The sequence below is a fragment of the Artemia franciscana genome, unplaced genomic scaffold (assembly GCF_032884065.1).
Source record: "Artemia franciscana unplaced genomic scaffold, ASM3288406v1 PGA_scaffold_74, whole genome shotgun sequence".
Classification (NCBI taxonomy): domain Eukaryota; kingdom Metazoa; phylum Arthropoda; class Branchiopoda; order Anostraca; family Artemiidae; genus Artemia; species Artemia franciscana.
The window spans coordinates 1,801,280-1,807,961 of record NW_027062709.1 but is presented as its reverse complement, the minus strand read 5'-3'; the positions used below and the strand labels follow the sequence as shown (position 1 = coordinate 1,807,961).

The 6,682-nt window shown below is 33.1% G+C and overlaps 1 protein-coding gene across 3 annotated transcripts in view; it reads left to right on the top strand.

Annotated features, from left to right (window-relative positions):
- The window catches only part of LOC136042185 (uncharacterized), a 440,431-nt gene that overhangs the window by 403,063 nt on the left and 30,686 nt on the right, over positions 1-6,682 (top strand). The gene's annotated exons all lie outside the window — the stretch shown is intronic.

Here is a 6,682-nt window from a genome sequence, read left to right as displayed (position 1 = left end):
TAGGTTAATAATTGAGAAGTCCATTCGTTGTCAAACACCTTTGGTCTTCAGTTTTATCGATTATGAGCAAGCTTTCGATTCTGTTGATAGAAGTGCGTTAACAAAGGTCTTATCGTTATATGGTATACCAGAAAAATAAATTTAAAATGATTTGTGCTATGTACGAGAACAATACTGCTGCGGTTAAGGTAGGAAATGAGGTTAGCAACTGGTTTTGTATTAAATCAGTAGTTAAGCAGGGTTGTGTTCTATCCCCCTTTATATGGACATTTTGATGGACTTCGTCTTAAGGAGCACAGGAAAGGCAATTGGAGACCACGGAATCAAATGGGGAGGAAAAACGCTCCTGGACTTAGATTATGCTGATGATTTAAGAATATTAGATGAAAGTGTGAGCAAAATGAATGAAGTTTTAGAGGTTTTGCGAGTTCAGGGTGCTGAAATAGGCTTGAAATAATGTTAAGAAGACTAAGTCACTAAGGCTAGGAATAAGTGAAGATGAACAGGTGACATTAGGTAACAAAAAGATTGATCAGGTTGGGAGCTTCACTTACCTTGATAGTATTATTAGTAAAGATGGTGGGAGTAGTGAAGATGTTAAAAATAGAATAGCTAAGGCTCAGGGTGTTTTTTCACGGTTAATAAAGTTTGGAAGAATAGAAATATAAGTCTGCAAACCAAGATTTGAATATTGGAAGGTACAGTGATGACAGTGGTCAAATATGGCTCTGAAGCATGGGCACTCCGAAAAACAGATGAAAATTTACTAGATGTTTTCCAGAGAAATTGCCTACGGATTGTTCTGGGTACCCGGCTGACTGACCGTATTTCAAACATTAGATTGTACGAAAAATTTGGTGCAATCCTTCTTTCTGGGGCTATAATGAAAGAAAGCAGGTCGTCCTTGTCTGGGTTGGGAGGATGTCATAAATAAAGATTTAAAGGAAATGGGAACTTCCTGGGAGGGTCTAAAGAGGAAGGCTTTAAATAGATTAGGTTGGAGGAGGAGCGTGCGTAGCTGTGTTGGCCTCAGGTGGCTTGGTGCTCCAGTGAGTTATTAGTAGTATATATATATATATATATATATATATATATATATATATATATATATATATATATATATATATATATATATATATATATATATATATATATATATATATATATATATATATATATATATATATATATATATATATATATATATATATATATATATACATATTGGCTTTGAAGCTGATATATAGCGACGTTTCTTGTTTGTTTTTGCTTGATAAAATTCAGTATTTTGTGACAGAATTAAATAAAGTGGAGTTAAAACTTACAAAAAACCTAAAAATAACAAAAAAAAATATATTACTTATTTTGCGATCATGGTTCCAAATTACCCTACAAAGGGCAAAATTACCAGGTTATAAAGTTCTAATCTAAAGGACTTTGGAGCCCGGGAAAATTTTGTCAGATTGTAATAAAAATGGTGGGTTATTCTACGTGAATAAATTGCTAGGATGTTCAGAATTTATGGAATTTTCCTCACATCTTGAAAACAGTTAATTCGGGCTATAATTCCTACACTATGCTGAAGGAACCCTAAGATGCTGTCTAAACTAGCCTGTTGAACATTAAAGCCTTCAATGTATAAGTGGTTAAGACGTAGGCCTCCTCTTAAATCAATTTATTTATAACTTCTTTCGTTTTATTTTCTTTAAAATAATAGCTCGTCAATTGACCTCATTTTTACCTTTAAACACAAAATCAAACAACAGAAAAACCTGATTCATTTTACTGCAAATTCCAAGCAAAAGCAGCAATATATCTTCTTTTTCAATTTTCTCCGTTGTTTTTCATGGACTTACTCAAAGAGACAGTAGATACATAGACTGATGTTACCAGACACCTAAGGAGCTTGTAATTAATTACATAAAAAAAACTAGCGTTTTTTAACTGAAATGTATGGAGCGACATTAAAGCTTAAAAAGAACAGAAATTACTCCTTGTATGAAAGGGACTGTTCCCTCCTCAAAGCCCCGCTCTTTACACTAATTTCTGAACGTTTTTGAATTAATGCACGTTTGATTTTGGCTCTCCGCACATAAATTATTGAATGAAATTTGTATATTTATTCTTTTTTTGGCTAAATGAATTTCTCTTAGTTTTGATCAGACAATTTTGAGAAATAAGCGGTGGGGAAGGAGGCCTAGTTGCCCTCCAATTTTTCGGTTACTTAAAAAGGAAACTAGAACTTTTAATTTACGAAAATTTTTATTACTAAAAAATATACGTAACTTAAGAATTAACTTACGTAACAAACTTCTATATTCTTATATTTTTATTGTGTATGTAAGGGGGTTTGTCCCCTCGTTAATACCTCGCTCTTTAGACTAAAGCGTAAGTTTTGTCCCAATTCTTTAAGAATGACCCCTGAATCAGAAAGACCGTAGAATAAATAGTTAAAATTACTAAAAACACTTTAGCATAAAGAGCGAGGTATTTAGGAAGAGAAGAACCCCTCATATGCGTAATAATCTCTGTTCGTTTTAAGTTTTAATGCTACTCCTTACTTTCAATTGAAAAAAAACTTTTTCATGTTTATTTTTTCTTTTTTTTTTCTTGCGACGCTAGAAAATCCTGCGCCCCCTTCATTGAATTTTTCTTCCCTCATGACATATTCCTCCACGTAAAGCTCCTCCTACAAAGCCCCCTTCCCCCCCAAACCAAAAAATCCTCCTGAAAACGTCTCTACACTTCCCAATAACCATTAATGTATGTAAACACTAGTCAAAGTTTGTAACTTGCAGCCCCTTTCCCAGGGATTGTGAGGGAGTAAGTCATCCCCAAAGACACAGTTATTATGGTTTTCGACTATGCTGAACAAAATGGCTATCTCAAAATTTTGATCCGTTGACTTTGGGAAAAAATGAGCGTGGGAGTTTTTATTTCCGTTAGAATGAGCCCTCTTGTGACATTCTAGGACCACTTGGTCGATACAATGACCCCTGGGAGAAAAGAATAAATAAAAATAAATAAATAAATAAACACGCACCCGTGATCGGCCTTCTGGCAAAAAATACGAAGTTCTACATTTTTGTAGATAGGAACTTGAAACTTTTGCAATAGGGTTCTCTGATACGCCTTATGCGATGGTGCGATTCGTTGAGATTCTATGACTTTTAAGGGGTGTTTCCCTCTATTTTCCAAAATACGGCAAATATTCTTAGGCTCGTAAATTTTGATGACAAAGACTAAATTTGATGAAACTTATATATTTAAAATCAGCATGAAAATGTAGTTCTTTTGATGTATTTTTTAGTATCAAAATTCCGTTTTTTATAGTTCCGTTTACTATTGAGCCGGGTCGCTCCTTACTACAGTTCGTTACCACGAGCTGTTTGATACTAAATAATTTTTCAGAATACTAGTTTTATAATTACATATATAATTTTATGTCATAAGACCCACTAACGAAAAGAAGCGAGTATTGGGTCTTTACATATATTGCATCTGTATGCTTAATTAAATAAGCCTTGTAATATCTCATTAATTGATAGCAAATCCTTTCTTGAAAAAAGGGAAAAATGGAAAAGATATTTTTTGTAAGACCATGCTGCCTTTCTATGCCGAACCAATAAGAGTTCAAATGGAGGTAAGTCCTTTGTATCTGTTTTTTAACAATTGTTGAATATTGTTTTTATAATTATGTCTCCATGTTGTTATGTTGTTATAATATTAATAACAATTGTTGTTATAATTGTTGAATAAAAGGACTTATCTGCATTTGAACTTTCATTTGTTCGAAAAATGGAAAGTATGTTAACCTACTCTGAGTAACAACAAAAAAGCATCAGCTAATTACAGAGAAACCAAAAAATCGTCTATTGAAAAAAGATAACTTCAGGATACAATTTATAAATAGAATGTAAAATGTATAATTATGATACAATAATGATAATATTTACTTTATTTTGTATTTTACGCATCGCATGTGTATGAGGCAGCATCGCTTTTTCTTAATTACATGTCAAAGATGGTATTTGTCTATTTGCTGCGATGTCCCTTTATTTAGTAATTTGAAAGTAACAGAATATATATGTATCATTCCTTCAATTTTTGAGGAAATATTAAATGGGTATTGGTTGTAAGGTTTATATTATATAATTTTCAGCTATCTAGAGGAGCCTCGAAAAATTAAGTGTTTCGCTGAATCCCATGTGGACTTCTCTCCAAAATTACATAAAAAAAACTAGTTTTTTTAACTGAAAGTAAGGAGCGACATTAAAACTTAAAACGAACAGAAATTACTCCATATATGAAATGGGTTGTCCCCTCTGCAATCCCTCGCTCTTTACGCTAAAGCTTTTAATTGTTTTAAAAAGCAGAATTGTGGCAAAGAGTCAAACTTTAGCGTAAAGAGTGAGGGATTGCAGAGGGGACAACCCATTTCATATACGGAGTAATTTCTGTTCGTTTTAAGTTTTAATGTCGCTCCTTACTTTCAGTTAAAAAGACTAATTTTTTTTATGCAATTTCTGAACGTTTTTGAATTAATGCATGTTTGATTTTGGCTCTCCACACATAAATTATTAAATGAAATTTGCATATTAATTCCTTTTTTGGCTAAATGGCTTTCTCTTAGTTTTGACCAGACGATTTTGAGAAATAAGGGGTGGGGAAAGCCTAGTTGCCCTGCAATTTTTCGGTTACATAAAAAGGCAACTATAAATTTTAATTTTTAAGGAATGTTTTTATTAGTAAAAAAATATACGTAACTTAAGAATCAGCTTAAGTAACAAACTTTTATATTCTTAAATTTTTATTATGTATGTGAGGGGGTTTGTCCCCTCGTTAATACCTCGCTCTTTACACTGAATCTTAAGTTTTGTCCCAATTCTTTAAGAATGACCACTGAATCCGAAAGGCCGTAGAATAAATAGTTGAAATTACTAAAATACTATAGCATAAAGAGCGAGGTATTTATCTCCTCCTATATACCTCGCTCTTTATGCTAAAGTATTTTTAGAACCCCTCATATGCGTAATAATCTCTGTTCGTTTTAAGTTTCAATGCTACTCATTACTTTCAATTGATAAAACTTTTCCATGTTTATTTTTTCATTGTTTTTTTTATAGTAATTTTAGAAAATCCTGCGCCCTTTTCATTGAATTTCTGTCCCCCCATGACATATTTCTCCAAGAAAAGATCCTCCCACATAGCTCCCTCCCCTCAACCCCACCCCCAGAACCAAAAAAAAATTCCCCTGAAAACGCTGTACACTTCCTAATAACCATTATTATATGTAAACACTGCCCGAAGTTTGTAACTTGCAGCCTCTCCCCCAGGGACTGTGGGGGAGTAAGTCATTCCCAAAGACATAGTTATTATGGTTTTTGACTATGCGGAACAAAATGGCTATCTCAAAATTGTGATCGGTTGACTTTGGAGAAAAAATGAGCGTGGGAGGGGGCCTAGGTGCCCTCCAATTTTTTTGGTCACTTAAAAGGTTCACTAGAACTTTTCATTTCCGTTAGAATGAGCACTCTTTTGACATTCTAGGACCACTTGGTCGATACGATGACCACTGGAAAAAAAAAAACAAACAAAAAACAAAATAAACACGCACCCGTGATTTGTCTTCTGGCAAAAAATATGAAAATCCACATTTTTGTAGATAGGAGCTTGAAACTTCTACAGTAGGGTTCTCTGATACGCTGAATCTGATGGTGTGATTTTCGTTAAGATTCTATGACTTTCAGGGGTTGTTTTCCCCTATTTTTAAAACAAGGCAAATTTTCTCAGGCTCTAACTTTTGATGGGTAAGATTAAACTTGATTAAACTTATATATTTAAAATCAGCATTAAAATGCAATTCTTTTGATGTAGCTATTGATATCAAAACCCCATTTTTTAGAGTTTTGGTTGCTATTGAGCCGGGTCGCTCCTTACTACAGTTCGTTACCACGAACTGTTTGAAACCTTTGACCTAGTCAAAGATGGTGCCAAGGAGGAGTAGAGAGCTCCTCGTTCGAATCAAAGAGACAACTAAAAAATATACCAAAAGAAGAACAATATGAAAAATACTCTCCACACCCCTGGGAAATTCTTTAGTGGCATTTGTAGACTTGGTTGACCACACTATTCTAATCCATAAGCTACTAGACAACTTTGATTCTGACAGTTTTTTATTCTAATTTCCACTTTCCTCTGTGTCTACCATTCCCTTTTCTATTATTATACTATGTGTTTTATATCGATTTTGTGCCCTTTAAGTTCCAATTAACCTAAAGACATATTTATATAATCATTATATTCGTAGTTTGGCTGTTTCTTTTTTTAGAGAAATAACTTTTAATTCTTTAATTGACTTAGAATTCTAGTTTGGATAATGTATCTATGAAAATAGAACTTTCAACAAATACGTAGTTTGCCTGATTCTTTTTTTTAGGGAAATAACTTTTAATTGTTTAATTGACTTAAATTCTAGCTCGGAAATAAAACATAAAACGGTATCTATCAAAATAAAACATACAGCAAATACATGTAACTAATCCCACAAAGGCTTCTTAACCTGTGAAAGAGGGAGAAAACATAAGTGTCATTTAACACTAACTTAGAGAAAAACAACACTCAGCAAAACAAAGAGAATAAATTGTAAAAGAACTAAACAGAAAGCAATCAATCGTACAAA